Here is a 16,630-nt window from a genome sequence, read left to right as displayed (position 1 = left end):
GAAACAGCCTGTTCAGGAAAGAGCTCTAGCTTTATGGTCAGAGTGATCTGGCTTTCAATCTTGGCTCTTATACTTGCTAGCTATGTGACCTTGGCCGGGTAACTTAATCTCTCTGAACTTCAACTACCAAGCCCTCTACACAGAAAAAGCTAAAACGTTATTAGGGGTATAAAACCTCTAGATTATATTCAGGCTCTGTGCTTCTAGAAAGGTGGTATGTCTAGGGGCTGGGAAGTGAGAATACAAGGAGGATAAAGGATCTAAAGAAGAAAAAGAGGACTGAAGCAGAAACTTGAGCATTGCTTCTTCTCATTTTGTTTTCTTTATAATTTTAAAAAATAATCATTACACATTAATAGAAAGTGGGTCTCAGGGTACAAGTGACACCCTCAGTTGGAAACTAACATTGGTGGCTGCTTGACAGAGATGATCATCTGTTAATCTTCCAATAGCCCAGTCTGGCAAGATTAGTAGTCCTGCAATACAGTTGAGGAAACTACGGCTTAGAGAAGTTGAGTAACTTGCCCAATATCACACAGCTTGAGTGGGATTTAAAACCTAGGACCATCTAGCACCAAATGCTGTCCTCTTCCCATGACACCCTTCTCAACCCATGTAACACTGAGTTCTAGGTATGTTGCAGGGTCCACTTCTCTGCGTTCCCCAGCTTCCGGGCAGCTGGGCCCACTGAGCAATCTACCCACTGTACTACATAGAGCAGTGGGGCCAGAGGCAATGTTCCCTGAAAAGTAATGCAGAAAATTTGATACTGGAAGGTCACTGAAGGTCAAACCACTTGAAATGGATTTCCCAAATTTCATTGTAGTTAAAAAACAAAAACAAACAACAACAACAAAAAGGACTAGGACCTTATCTTGGTAATGAAACTAAAACTACAGTGAAATGAAATTAAAATGGTCTGCTGCCCTTGGTTTCCTCTTCCTGTGCTCTGCCCTCATATGGGGACACTTTGCTTCAATGAGCTCCAGTGGGAAAGCACCATGCTTTTAGCTCCATGCCTGACACGTGGGCACTGAATACATACTGGAATCCCATAATTCAGCTAGGCCTGCAGGTCCCTGACTGGGAATGGCCTCACTCTCCTTGAACCCTGGGTCTTGGCCACTGACCAGAAGCTGTTCTATCAGTACTTCCCTGTCTCCATGTCCTCCAGTTCGTTGATTTTTGGTTCAACCTTTCCCCTCATATTATCTGTGTCACGGCTGAACGTTCTGGTGAATCCAGTCAGAGATCTTTCTTGAACACCTTGGAACAAATGCCTGAAGATCCTAGAACAATTTCACATTAAAAATCCCTTTTATTAAGCAAATGTATATTGCGGATTGGGCTCTGGGCCTCTAAGGGTCCAGCCTAGGCTAGATGCTGGTGATAATGTGGTGAAAAGCCAGGTGCAGTCCTGCTTCATTTGTTACCTTTCAATTCCCACCTGCCTCATTCCTGGGAGCCACCATCCCTACCCAAGGCACACCCTCCACCCTCTCCAGTCTTACCCTCTGCCATCTGTAGCCAGTCCAGCCTTCCCTCCCACCCCGGTTGTCTTTCCAGATGCTCTGTTCCACCTGCACACAAGTGGGAATGTGTCTTCTCCCCTGGGATGACATTGTCTTAAGAACTCTGCTACTGCTTCCCAAACATCCTTCTAAAGTCCTCAGGTGAGACTTACTGTTTAGTATTTATTTATTGATTCACTCGCCGATTATATACTGTACCCTGCCTAGAAACCACATAGCATAGCATTTGAGCATGGACTCCGGAGTGAGAGTGAATTTAAATCCTGGCTCTGCCACTTACTAGCTGGGGGACCTTGGGCAAGTTGCTTTCGTTCTCTGTGCATGAGTTTACTGGTGCATAAAATATGGGATGATAATATTACCTACTTCATAAGGACTAAGTGAGATAAGTCATGTAAAGTGCCTAGAACAGCACTCAAAGACATCCTCAGTATTACTTACTATGGCTATTGAGCACCAGCACTGGGCTAGGAGCTAGGATGCAGTGGTGAACAGTACAGAGACAGTTAAAGAAACTAATACAACAAAGGAGGAGATTTGTAGCAGGCATAGTACCAGGTGCTAGAGTGCATGGTGGGAGGAAACTTGCTAAACACACATTGCAGGGCCTTATTGTATTTGTTTCCTGTGGCTGCTGTAACAAATTATCATAGTTCATGGCTTAAAACAACACAAATTTGTTATCTTATAGTGGTGGAAGTCAGAATTCCAAAATGGGTCTCACTGTGTAAAAATCAAAGTTTCGGTAGGCCGAGTTCCATTCTGGAGGCTCCAGAGGTGAATCTGTTTTCTTGCCTTTATCCAGCTTCTAGCTCACATTCCTTGGTTAGAATTCCCCTTCCATCTTCAAAGCCAACAGTGGCTGTCAAGTCATTTTTATGATGCCTGTCTCTTTGGTTCTGACTTTACTGTCTCCTCATTTAAGGACCCTTGTGATTGCATTGGGCCCACTTTGGATAATCTATTTTAAAGTCAGCCAACTAGCAGTCTTAATTCCATCTGCAACTTTAATTCCTCCTTGCCTTGTAACATAAGATATTAACAGTTTTCAGGGATTAGGACGTGGATATCTTTGGATAGGTCCAATATTCTGCCTACCACACTTACGTTCAGAGCTTTTGATTCAGTAGCTCTGTGATGGGGCCCAAGAATTTGTATTTCTAACATGTTCTCAAATGATGCTGATGCTACTGTTTCAGGAGCACACTTTGAAAACCAGTGATGTAGAGACTTTGGCCATTCACATCTTCATCCATTCAACAAACTTTTTGGATCTCTAAGTGTGAACACCGGATGTTGGGAATAGTGCCTGCAAATTAAAAAACAAACAAACAACCCTCCCCCCCCCAAAAAAAACCCCATAATCTAGCAGAGGGGCGAACAGTTTCAGTTTGGTGTGATATATAGTCAAATAGAGCTATGTGCAAAGTGCTAAGCATTTCCAGAGAAGAGAGCAACTGACAGGGACAAGGGTGTGCTTTATAGATGAGGTGACATTTGAGCTGGCCATTAAAAAGTAAAGAGGAGATTTCTAGTAGTTAAGGAGGGGAAGAATATGGCAGGTATTGAGAATAGCATATGAGAAACAGCACAACATATCAAGCGATGAAGAATAGTTCTATGTAGTTGGAGTGGATAGTGCATAGCAGTGGAGAAGAACTGGACCTGATACTAGAAAAATGCTGTGCTGTATTAAGCAATATAGTGGACCTGTCTAGTTGCCTCTCAGCCCACACTGTCTTTGAGAACACTCCTCTCTAGAGATCCTACTGAAGGTGTGAACCTCAGACTGTCATGTTTTGTCTGCATGACCTTACTTGACCCATGAGCTAAGCCAATCAGATTTCCTTTCTCGGGGCACCCAGGTGACTCCGTCCATTAAGCTTCTGACTCTTGATTTCAGCTCAGATCATGATCTGATGGTTCGTGGGATTGAGCCCCACGTTGGCTGCTTGGGATTCTCTCTTCCTCTCTCTCTGCCCCTCACCGGCTCTCTCTTGCACTTTGTCTCTAAATAAATAAACATTAAAAAAAAAAAGAATGCCTGTGGGGGCAATGTGCCTTGATGAACTTGTGGGGAGTGGTGAGGAGAGGGTAGGGAGGAATCTGAAGGGGAATGGGGTAGAGTCACAGTAAGAAACAGAGATACTAAAGGCAGCAAGAGAGGAGCCAGCAGACATGGGATATTATCCTTAGCAACTCCCCTGCTGCTTAGCTGCACTTCTTCCTTCGTGAAAGTCCTTCCTTCCTTTCTTCATGGTTCCTTCTTCTTTTTTATTTTTGTTTTATTTTTTTATTAAAAAATTTTTAATGTTTATTTTTGAGAGAGAGAGAGAGAGCAGAAGCAGGGGAGGGGCAGAGAGAGAGGGAGGCAGAGAATCTGAAGCAGGATCCATGGTGACAGCAGACAGCCCAAAGTAGGGCTTGAACTCATGAACTGAGAGATCATGGCCTGAGCCAAAGTCAGACGCTTAACCAACTGAGCCACCCAGACGCCCAATCCTCCTTTTTAAAAAACAAATACTTTCTTTTATTAGAGCAGTTTTAGGTTTACAACAAAAGTGAGAATAAGGTACAGAGATTTCCTATATACCACCTGCCCCCACACAAACAAAGCCTCTCCTTTTATCATTATCTCCCAACGTCACTCACCAGAATGGTACTTTTTTTTTTTTAAACCAAGGGTGAACTTTCACTGACACATCATAATCACCCAAAGTCCATCCCTTTTTCTTTAAAATAAACTTCTTTTTCTTTTTAAAAATTTTTTTTAATGTTTATTTATTTTTGACAGAGAGAGAGAGAGACAGAGCCCGAGCAGGGGAAGGGCAGAGAGAGAGATGAAGACACAGAATCTGAAGCAGATTCCAGGCTCTGAGCTGTCAGCACAGAGCCCAATGTGGGGCTCGAACTCACAAGTTGTGAGATCATGACCTAAGTTGAAGTTGAATGCCTAACCGACTGAGCCACCTGGGTGCCCCTAAATTTCTTTTTCTTAAATGGCATGGAGTACTTTTTCTTTTGGCAAATGATGATCACTATCTAATACAAAGTTCACATTTGATCTTGGCAGAAATAAGCCAGTGGAAGTGTATGAGGCAAAGGAATAACACAGTTTGATTTGTGTTTCAGAAAGATCTCTGGCTGCAAAAAGGAGTCAGGGGAGCTGGTAAAAGGCTTCAGCACTGACTTGGGCGATAGAGGATGAGAGCCTGAACTCAGGGAGCAGCAGGGAGGAGGGAGTGGGTCTGAAGGAGTGCTTGGGAGATAGAATTAATAGTACTTAATATCCTGAGATGTAGGAAGCCCAGGGCAGAAAGTGTTAAGGACAGTCCTCAGTTTCTAGCTCAGTGATTTGAAAGAGTTGCAAAACTGCTAACAGAGAAAGTGAAGATAGATTCACACTTTGGAAGAAATATTAAGCTCAGTTTTAGGCACACTTAACATCTGAGGAGCCCATAGCTACATCCAGTAGGCATTGACACTTTATTCCTGGAGGTCAACAAACGAGTTAGAATAAAGATGCATGTCGCGGGGCTCCTGGGTAGCTCAGTCAGTTGAGTGTTCCCATTCTTGACTTCAGCTCAGGTCATGATCCCAGGGCCATGAGATCAAACCCTGCATCAGGCTCGCCTAGCATGGAGCCTGCTTGAAATTCTGTCTCTCTCTCCCTTTGTCTCATTCCTCCACTCATTCTCTCTCTCTCTCTCTCTCTCTCTCTCTCTCTCTCTCTCTCTCTCTCTCTCTGTCATACACAAAAAAATACATATAGGTGGTAGCCACTTGACTAGATTAGATTCCAGAATGAGTTCAGCATGAGAAGGGAGAGAAAGGAAGGAAGGAAGAAAAGGAAAAGTAAGACAACAAAAACATGGGAAACACTGACATTGACTGGCCAGAGGAGGAACATGAACCAGCCAAGGAATCTGAGAAGGAGTGGTCAGAGGGGTAGAAGGAGACCCAAAAGAGAGTGAATCATAGAAGGTAAGGGAGGAGAGTCTTAGGGAGGAGAGCCTTAAGCAGGAGAGAATGACCATATGGATCAAATTGTGCATTGGGATTAAATAAGATGAAAGCTGAAAGTAGTTCATAATATTTGATATTTGAGGCATTGTTGTTGTCTTTAAAGAGAGCAGTTTCATAAAAATGGAGATAGTGGTAATAAGATGAAGTCATTTGGGTGAGGGGTGACTGGTTGGTAAGAAAGTAGGCAAAGCAAGAGACAGCTACTCTCTAGAAGTTTGGAAAAGAGATATTTGGGCAAAAGCTTAAGGATGAAGAGAGATAAAGTATACTGCAAAACCGACCTAATTCTTCACCCCTTCCTGACTTCACACCTTTTGTGCTGTGACTTTGCAGCTCCTCTCATTGAGAAGTAGAGTCTATTTCTTTGTTCCCGGGCTGGCCTTGTGATGTTGTGCCAGTTCAAAAGGCTTTGCGTACTTCTGCCCTCTCTCTCCCTTGAAATCCTGCGTGGCTATCATGAGAACAAACCTGTGCTAAGTTGCTGGATAAGTGATCAGTGGCCCAGTGACCCACTTCACCATAATTAATAACCTGCTAATTGCCAGGCACGTGAGTGAGATCATCCTTGACCACCCTGCCGACCTACCACCTGACTGCATAACTCATGAGGATGTGCAGTCAGTATTTCAGGCCCAGCTAAAGTCAGGGAAGCCTGGCCCAGCTCAACAGAACTGCCCAGATGACTCACCAGTTTGTGAATAATAAAAATGCTTATTGTTTCAAGCCATTGTTTTGGGCTACTTTGTTACACATCAACAGCTAACTGATTCAAGAGATTATTGGGAAGTTTCCATTATCTTGCTTGGCATGGAGGAGATTTGAACATATCTGCATGTTGTGGGGAAAAGACAGGTTTAAGATTCAAGAGAAGGAATAAGTGACAGGAGAAGGGGCTGTGACCAAAAGCTCAGGTGGAGGATTAGCCTGGAAATAGGCGGAGGGCTGCCTTTGTTTTTGGGATAAGAGAAGGAAGTAGGGATATGGAGGATGATGTCCTGGACTGAAATTCTCTGCATCATTGGGGCTTCAGCCAGGCGTGAGCTAGGTGGTATCATCTCTGGACATGCTCACATTTAACATCCAACCAAAAATTAACGTCCCAAACTCATGCGTTTCCACATCTGTCAAAGCTAAAAGGGGCATCTGAGACAGACTTCCTTTTGTTTTCACTGGCGTGTCAAATGCTGCAGTGACAGCAAAAGAATAATCTTCAGTTTGTGTATAATGAGGTCTGAAATTTCCGTCTCCACACATTGATCATGAATCTTATTTCACTAGATAAACTGACAGCAGAGTCTCAGGTACTTAAACAAATTTTTGAAAAAAAAAATCAACACAACCACCCACATCTCTGATTTTTTCCTGCTGTCACTTTTATGGTTCAGTTAGTTTGTCTATATGCACTCGTTTCCAGTTTTGTCTGGATTTCTCAACAGCCAAATCATTCCTTAATCCTAGACATATACTTCTCTATCTTGAAAAATGATTTTGTTGAAAGACCACTGCTTTGGGAGGCAAAAAAACTGAGTTCTAGTCTTGACTCTGCTGTTAACTAGCAAACTTATCCAGGCTAAGTCACTGAACCTGTTTCCTTATCTGAGAAACATATTCCTCCAAAAAAAAACTTACTGAGTACCTACCAGGTGCCAGGTACTGTTGTGAGTGCTTAGGATCCATCAGGGAAAAAAAACAAAGACCCCGGCCCCCAGGAGCATACATGCTGAAGTCAGACAATGAGGAACAAATGCAATAAATGGGATAATTGTATCATGTGATAGATAGTGAAAAGTATTATGAAAAAAATTAAAAATAAAGTTGGGGCAGGGGCAAGTTGGAGGTCAGGAGAAATGCCTGAGGAGTTACTGGAAGGAGATGAAGGAGTTACCATGAGGGTATCTGGGGGAAGAATGTTCCAGGCAAAGTCCTTGAGTATTTCCTCAGTCTCCCTTTTCCTCCACACTCCATTTCTGCATATTGACCTCAGAGGAGGTTTATAATGCATACAATCTTCAGGCCGTTCTTCCATACTCCTCCGTACATTTCTTTGAACAGCCAAAAAATAACTGTCCATTCACTTTGAACTAGCCCATTGGCATTAGGTGCAAGAGCCTCTCACCTTGTGTTTATTTTCCAGGACCTCTGTGTGGTATTTTCCTGCCATCCAAAAGCCTAACTCTGTATGTATTATTTCAAACATCACATGGACATTTCCTTCCAGCTCTGCACAGGACAGTGCAAATATACAGTGTGGGCAAAAGCCAGCAAATGTATCTTTAAAAAAAGACATGGCTCTTGATGATGTACCTACCATTTCTGAATACCTCTTATGTGCCAGGTGCTTTGCATTCCTTATTTCCCCTAATCCTCACCACACCTCCATCTCTCTCTCAGGTTAACGTTCTCCCACAACAGTGGTTCAGAGAATTTTGAAAACTTAACCTGTGGTCGCACGGCTAGTAAGTCTCATAGTCAGAATTTGATTCCCAATGACACTTTGCTTCAGCAATACTGTACAGCTTCCTTTCTTCCCAAGTACCCTTTCATCCAGGTGGAAAACCAGAAACAGGTACATGACACAACTAGAGAGTTGTTTTAAGGCATATAGCATGGTGGTGAAGAGCTTGGGCTCTCCAGTCAGACAGCCTGAGGCCAAGCTCCAATTCTGCCACGTTATAACTGTGTGATCATGGGCAAGTTACTTAACTTTTCTGAGCCTTCCTTTCTTCATTTGTAAATATGCATAATGAGTACCCATCTCATAAGTTTGTGGGGAGGATTCAATGATATAATTCATATAAAGTGCTTAGCATAGTATCTCTTACATAATTGCTAATATAGGTTAACAATTATTCTCATATCTTGATTTTTTTTTAAAAAGCACATGGATATTTTATTTAAAAAAAATTTTTTTAACGTTTACTTATTTTTGAGAGACAGCGTGAGCAGGAGAGGGGCAGAGAGAGAGGGAGACACAGAACCTGAAGCAGGCTCCAGGCTCTGGCTGTCAGCACAGAGCCCAACACGAGGCTCAAACCCATGAACTGCAAAATCATCACCTGGTCTGAAGTTGGATGCTTAACTGACTAAGCCACCCAGGCACTCCTAAAAGAGCATGTGTGTTTTAAAATATCTCTGGAAGGGTCAGGTACTGGCGAACTTACTTTTCACTTTGATGATTTGTACAAGGTATACACTTAAATGTTGGACCAAAGATATTACTTATTTAAGAAAGCAACTACACAATGAGACAATTTTAAGGAAATACTATTATTATCATCATTGTAAAAAATTTGGAATAATAATTATTACTCCATAATTTATTTGGATAGATGGATTTGGAGGAGGTTTCTTGGAGATGATTTAGCGAAGCCTTGAAGCCGGTATAGCATTTTGATGACAGAATAAAGAACTGGGAGGCATTTTAAGTGAAAGATTCTTGCAGAGTAGAGCATACAAGCAGGAAAGAGTAGCCAGTGAATGCAGTTCTGTTCAGCGATAATTGTTTGGTGCTGTGACAACTAATCCAGGTGATTGTGCTTTTCAAATACCTAAAGTGGAAAAGAGAGGGTGTAAGTGAAAAATTGCCTAAACACTCCACTCCAACACAAAAATTGAGAAAGATTGCTGGTTGAGGCCAATTCCATGAGCCCTGCTGCCAGAATTATTCCGGTTCATCAATCCAAATTGAGCTGGAGGAACCTTTGACATCCCCCTCTCTCTGCCTGCAGGTCAGCTGTCTCCACTCCTGAGGTCATCACTCATCAAGAGGGGATAATCCCAAGGACAGCAGGATCTGCTTCGTCACTTGGATTTAGGAGTGAGAAACCCATCAGGCAACTAAACAGTAACAATGACCCGCCATTAAACACACTGAGAGAAGAGCATGATGAGGAGATTGTACAAGAAGAATCCCAGGGCTCTTGCTGACAACGCCTATGGAGTCACTGACCACTGTGAGCTCTGCCCATTGAACTGCAGTGAAAAATCTCCCCCTCCCCAGAGATGCTTGGATGTGGGCACAGTATCAGTTCAGACAATGGTCTTTGCTTGGATTTAGAGTGGAAAGAATTTGTGCTGTGGGGTAAAAAGACCTGGGTCTGAACTGTCACTCTGCCACTTCTGTGTAGTATGCTTTGGCAACATTAAAAAAAAATCTCTCTGAGCCTCGGTTTTTCTTGTCTGCAAAATGGAGCAAATACCGACACAGAGGGCTTTTAAGAGGACCAAATGCAACAGTGTTTGAAAAGCACAAGCTAGGTACTTCGCTTTATGGAAGAAGAGCAAGATGTGGGGCCAAAAAAGAAACTGGCATACACAAAAAATATTTTCTCAAAATTATTTTTTGTCCAAGGCACTCCACCTCAGAAGGTATGCTTATTTATTTACCTTAGATACCAGGAGGGAAGAGCGAGAGGATGGGGAAAGTCAGATTCTAGCTCTTACACAAGAAAATTCACTCTATATAATTTTCCGACAATGTTGCTGTCCTTCCTCAAACACTGGGGCCACAGGCATCATGCCAAAGAAGTCAGCAGCCTGGAAGATATTTTAAACTGACTCTGGGACTGAACGACAGGCCATTTGCTCCATATGCCACTGACGCGTTAATCTAGGCAAGGCTGCTAGGCACCTGGGGACATCCATGCTAAAATGCCATTTAGGCGGGGTGCACCCAGTACAGTGGCAGAAGTTCATCAGCGCAAACCATGAGGGCAGCCAAGAGGATAGAAGTGGCAAGGAAAAGTGAGAAGGAGGTGCACTCTCTAAGCCTGGAAAGATTTTCTGAGTTGCAGACACTTCATTATGCTTCTAGGAGAGCTGCAGATTCAACAAAACATCAAAACTGGGTATTTACAGTCTGGACAAATGAGTATCTGCTACTTTTGCACCCATTATACCACGTGGCCACCAACCCCATGACCCTTCTATCCACTGGCAAATACTGGGCGATGCTCTAGTCTACTAGAATGACCTCCTTTATCCCTGCAGTTTCGTCATAAAAAGCAAGTGGCTGCTGAGCGACTATAGTAGATGCCCCAGTGTCAGACTTCCCAGGATCCAATTTGGTGGGAGGACTCTGGGCCTTTGGTCTCCTTCTTCCTTTTGCCCAGCCCTGTTTCTTGGTTACTCTGAGCAGTAATGAGCTTCTCTACCCCAGCATGAGGACAGGCTCACAGCTAGCACATGAAAAAGGCTGAGCTCGTGTGGGGCAACTACTCTATTTCATGGGCAGATCACACATCTGTTTTTTCCCTTCTTCTGCAATGCAACTACACTAATGATTTTTTTTTTTTTAAGTAGGAATAAGGCAGTGCTATGGCTTTCTGAGAAAAAAAAGTCACACGGCAGGATAACTGCAACAGACATAAAAGGAGCTAGAATGAAATGCCCACCCATTCTTGTCTTTGGAGCAAATGATTTCCAAGAGCAAAAGTCTCATTCTAAACTGGGGGATGTTAATAAACAAATAGAATCACTGCCCTAATTATTTTCTTTCAGGCAAATTAAACTTCTGAAAAAATCAGCTTTTCCTGTTAATGTTAGCTATTTTTCATAATCAGATGAATCTGAAAGATTATAAAAATCAGATTAGGCCACCAAAGAATGTGAGAGTTCTCCCAGAGTTCTCTGTGGCGAATAGCTCAGAGTTGTCATTGTTGAGGATGGGCTCTGGGAACAGCTCATGATTCAAGTCCAGAGCTCTGTCCCTTATTCATTAATGAGCACTGGCAACTTACTCAACACTCCCAACCAAGTCTCTGTTTCTTCATCTGTAAACTTGTACAGTGTAACCCCACCTTCCAGGGCTGTTATGAGAATTCAAAGAGTAGATTTGTTTGTAGTGAGGAGCATACTTTCTGGCGTGTGGTCAGGGGATCTGTGGTAAAGTCATAGAGCTGATCTTGGGAACCACATGTCACTTCTGTTTTTCAGTAGAGCGACATTATCTCTGTGTGTTCTTAGCAAAGACCAAATGGGTGTTTTAATCGTAAAATAATAGGTATTTTCTGAGCCTTCACCACTAGACCCAGTGGGCTGTATTATGCATTATAAAAGATTTGTAAGAAGTAGAAGAGGTTTGGGGCACCTGGGTGGCTCAGTCGGTTGGGCGGCTGACTTTGGCTCAGGTCATGATCTCACTCATGGTTCATGACTTCGAGCCCCGCGTTGGGCTCTTTAGTGACAGCTCAGAGCCTGGATCCTGCATTGGATTCTGTGTCCCTCTCTCTTTGCCCCTCCCCTGCTCATGCTCTGTGTCTCTCTCTCTCTCAAAAATAAACATTAAAAAATTTTAAAAAAAAAGTAGAAGAGGTTTTTTTGTTTCTTTGTTTGTTTGTTTCTTGGCTCAGGAGTAGCTTAAAATCAGCCAGGAAGGACAGTGACACAAATTTTAATCCAAAACCCAATGTTTGGCAACTCTATCTTAAATGAGATCCATCTTAAAACCCATGTTAAATGAGATCCTTACACCTTACTGCAGTAGTCCTTACCTGGTCTTCTTGCACCCATCCTTGACCCCCGTATAGCCAATTCACAGAGCACTCATATCTTCTCAAAATTTGCTGACTGCTCCCTATTTTACATAGAATGAAATTCAAAGTCTTCACTCCCATGCCCTTCATGGTCTGGGTTCCAGTTACCTTCCTGAGTATATCTCTTATTGCGCTCTCCTTTGTTCACTCCCCTTCAGCAATACTAGCCTCATTAATTGCACCAACTATGCTCCTGCTTCAGAACCTCTGGACTTGCTAATGTCTCTCTGGAATGTTCTTCCCTATGTATTCATATGGCTTGCTCTTCTACTTTAAATTTCTGTTCAAATGTCACATAATCAGAGAAGGCTTCCCTGACCACTCTTGTTAAATAATCACCCCACCCTGCTATTCTCTATCCCCTCATTCTGCTTTATTTTTCTTCACAGAGCCGTCAAGACTTGATATAGGGAGGTTAATGTGGGGACACCTGGCTGGCTCAGTTGATGGAGGATGCAACTCTCGGACTCGTGAGTTCAGGCCCCAATTTGACCATAGAGCTTAAAAAAAAAAAAAAAAAAAAAAAAAAAAAAGGAAGGTTAGTGTAATGAGCTCTAATCCCTATTGCTACAACTGGTCCCAAGGCTGTAATTGATCTTTATTATCTTCATCTTCCACCACTCATTCTAGATTTCCCTTGCCAGCACTTCAGCTGGTCTAGGTTACTTTCTAGATGGGGTGACTTAGATCTGCATCCCCAGGGGTTGTGAGTAGCTTTAGCCCTTTTGGACTGAAGTGGCTGCAGTTCCATTTACAGTTATCAGGCATGGCGTTATCACCAAAAGATGGCTCATTGAATCCCTGGGTCCTAGGAAATACTCTCTTCTGCCCTACTACCTCCATTATGTAGAACCCTAGTTCCTCATAGTAATCGAGTCAATTTTCCTTAATAAAATTTCACAAGTGGATCATTGAGAATGATGGTGAAAAGAACCAATCTGATTTCTACCCATTGATTCCTGGACCCATATATTCTAGCTGTGGAGAATCAGCACTGTTAGTTCTGTATATGTACTGCATGTTGGCAGATGCAGTCCAATCCTATAGGGTATTATGCTCAAGCTGGCACCTTAAATGAGACTTTAATAGGCCATTCCATTATTCTACTAACTGGGTGATGAAGTACATTGCAAGACCAATCATTCTCATAGTCCTGTGCCCATTGTCACACTCTCCTTTACTATCAAATGGGTCCTTTGATTTGAGACAATGTTGTGGGGGATCCCATACCAGCAAAGAAAGCATTCTATAAATACTCAGATTGTGGTGTTGGATAGTAGTATTGGCAGCAGCATGATGGTCAAGGAAGGCAAAACCATATCCAAAGTCAGTGCCAATTCCAGTAATGGAATTGGGTCTGATGTGATCACCATGCCACCAAGTAATTGGCTAGTGCCCTTGAGGATGGTGCTTTATCTGTTCCAGAATGTGCTGCTGCCAGGATGGATAATTAGCCATGGCAGGAACTATATCAGCCTTGGTGAAAGGGAGTTGATACTGTTGTGTCCACATCTCATCTCTAACCCTGTCATTATGGCCATGTCATTCATGAACCTCTTGCACAGTACTGGAGTGACCACAGAGAAAGGCTCACTGACATCCAGAAGACAGGTCATCCTCTCTACTTGGTTGTTGATGCTCTATTGATTCACTATGAAGGATGCTCATGGGCGTTAACATGAGAGTCAGTAATCCTCACTCATTATTCCTTTCTTCATAAATCCATCCATATGTTTCTTCCCCAAAACTCCTTATAGAGAAAGCCATAAAAATGGACATTATCAAGCTGGTCATCACTATGGGCCATTTAGAATGTGTCTCAATATTGTCTGCACAAAGGCAGAAGAGAGCGGCTCTACCTACCAGTTTCCACCCTTATTGGTCAAGAGTTTCTCCAAAGGATGTTAATCCCTCTCAATGCATATGTGTGAGTGCTCAGCAGATCCCTGCAGATACTCAGTCAGGTTATCAGAGAAGTTCAGGCTAGAAGGTCTAATAAATTCATGATCCAGCTGAGACAAGAACCCCTGTCTGTTTATTTCTGAACACAGCTGTTTGCTGCAGGAAAAGTTGGGATAAAAAAAAGTTGGGATGAGAGGACATGAGATGAAGTCTAAGAAGTGTCTGATATGCCTTCAAAGCCTGGGGAGAGAGGCATGATTGGAAGAACGTCTTAAGTTATATATGTCAGATAATAGGATATTTTTAAAAATACGTGCTGTTTGGTGCTGCCAACAAAGGCAAAAGTTGTTAGGAGAGGAAGACATCAGTGTGGGCTTCAGTTGGTAGGAAAGGAGCTAGAGTCTTGAGGCATGGCTGATGGTGAAGCTGAGGATTCTGGGTAGAGTCCCTCTCCATGTTAAGGAAGATGAATTGAGAATTCTACGGAGAGGAGAAGGTGTCAAAACCAGGAAAGTGATATTCAGACTGCTGAGAACATAAGGATTATCTTGGTTCAGACAGATTTTCTGTCCTGCTGCCTCTTACAAGATAGCAACCTCTGTTATGATGCAGTATATAGTTCATGGTTAAATAAATGTGCTGTGGAGAGACAAATCTGCTTAGAATCATAGTTCTACTGCTTGGGCATGTTCCTTACCCACCTAATCTGTGGCTTCTTCAACTGTCAAAAAGAGATAGTAATAGTACCTGCTTCATAGATTTATAATGAGAATTAAGCTAATTAATTTGTGTAAAATGCTTAAAATTGTGCCTGACTCTTAATAAGCCCCAATAAATATTAGGTATCGTTGTTATTATTAGGGAAAGTGCAAATAATGGCTTTAACACCCAAAGGAGACCTAACCAGAACAAAATTAGAAGAAAAGGAAGCATTGGGCAGTTGGGAGAAAGCAGAACAACAACAACAACAATAACAACAAAAACCACTATGCAAAAAAGTTCGGAACAAGTATTCAGTCATGTGTTCTGCCCAAAAGTGCTCTGAGATGTCTGAAGCATGTCAGAGATATTCACTCAACATAAATTCCATTTAGCTTCAGGGCAAAGAAAACCAATGAAACAATAGCGGCCATGTTGACATTATCAGAGAAAGCAGTGGCAAAAAACCCTGTTGGTCGGCTCATCTTTTAGAATCTATGGCACATATGGGTAGCTTGGGCCTTTTCTCATTTCTCCAGTGTATGGCTGGATTAACCAGGCAAATGCAATCTGCCTCCACATCAGAGGAAGAATATTTCCATGCAGAAAGGGCTACAGCTGTCACTGTCGACTCCCCATGCATCCTGAGAATAGTATGGTTTGCAGCAGCCAAGTTTTGGGGGAGAATAGAACTCCTCCTTCTACCTGAGCTGCCTACCAGGCTCCCTTTATACTGACCATGCTTTGTATGAACAGAACAATGTAATATGTTGAAGATTCTGGGCACTGAATAGAGTTGAGAGAATATCAGAGCATTTCAACATTGGTTTGACAAGATATCCAAAATATCATGAAGAGTTTCCTTTTTGGTCTTCTGCCTTCAAGGTGCACTCTCTCCAATACTGAAATTCTTTGTGAATCTGCGTTGGCAATTAGCGTGAAGACATAAATGACCTTTGGCAATCATTAGCTCTTTAATCATCATCTGCCTTCCCTTTATTCTCCAACAGATCCTGACCCACTTCATTTTTGTGTTGTAAAAACCTTCCATTATTTTCTAAGTTCACAAAGGGCCTTTTTAAATTTTTTTCTTTTATTATGAAAGTAATACTTGCTTATTAGAAAAAAATCAGATTGGAATGGTACAAAGTGAAAGTAAAAGTTTCCCTCTCCACTTTACCAAGAACCACCCCCAAGTTCACCACTCCCCAGAAGATTGGCCTTGATAATAGCAAATGGTGTATGCTTCAAAGAGGATCGTACCCCCACCTCGCATACTCATAAGTATGTACTCTTGTGCAACTTCCTTTTTTTATTGAACAATATTGAGAATATCTTTTTGTGTGTTCACATAGATTTACCTTGTTCTTTTTAATGAGTGCAGTATATTTGACTTTGTGGGTTTTACCATAACCCATCTCCTATTAATGGATACTTAGGATACCTTCAGTTTTTCTCTATTACAAACCATGCCGGCATGAACACCCTTTTCCATACATCATTGTGTAATTGTGAAAGTGCATCTCTAGGATAAATTCCCAAAAGACAATTTTGCTGAATCTGATGGTTGTGTACACTTAACAAACCTTTCAACAGATATTGTTAAATCTCTCTGTAAAATGTGGAACCAATTTACACTCCCATTAGCAGTATATGAGAGTGTCTGTTATCCCACTCCCTCCTTAGGGCCCTGAGTCTCTGGAGGAAGTGCCATGGGCTTTCAAGTCAGGCAGACCTGTTTCTGAATCTGACTCTGCCATTCATGGACTGTGCGACCTCTTTGAAGTCACTAGGCCCCTTGGGGCCTCAGTTTTATCACCTATAAAATGGAAAAAAATAATGTCTCCTGGGTATGTGTGCTGTGATAATTAAGTGAAATAACACAGGTGAAGAACCTAGTACAGTGCCTGCCAGGCAGTAGCCACTCAGTGTGAGCCA

At 42.4% G+C, this 16,630-nt stretch overlaps 1 long non-coding RNA gene across 1 annotated transcript in view; it reads left to right on the top strand.

Moving 5' to 3' along the window:
• The window catches only part of LOC102902155, a 64,523-nt gene extending 54,803 nt beyond the window's left edge, over positions 1-9,720 (top strand). Inside the window, exon 3 of the long non-coding RNA XR_002744597.2 lies at positions 9,287-9,720. This is a non-coding gene — a long non-coding RNA (uncharacterized LOC102902155). The remainder of the gene's footprint in view (positions 1-9,286) is intronic.
• The last annotated feature ends 6,910 nt before the right edge of the window (positions 9,721-16,630 follow it).

This window comes from Felis catus, chromosome C1 (assembly GCF_018350175.1).
Source record: "Felis catus isolate Fca126 chromosome C1, F.catus_Fca126_mat1.0, whole genome shotgun sequence".
Taxonomy (NCBI): domain Eukaryota; kingdom Metazoa; phylum Chordata; class Mammalia; order Carnivora; family Felidae; genus Felis; species Felis catus.
Note: the sequence above shows the minus strand (reverse complement) of the source record. Positions and strands in the feature narration are given on the sequence as shown.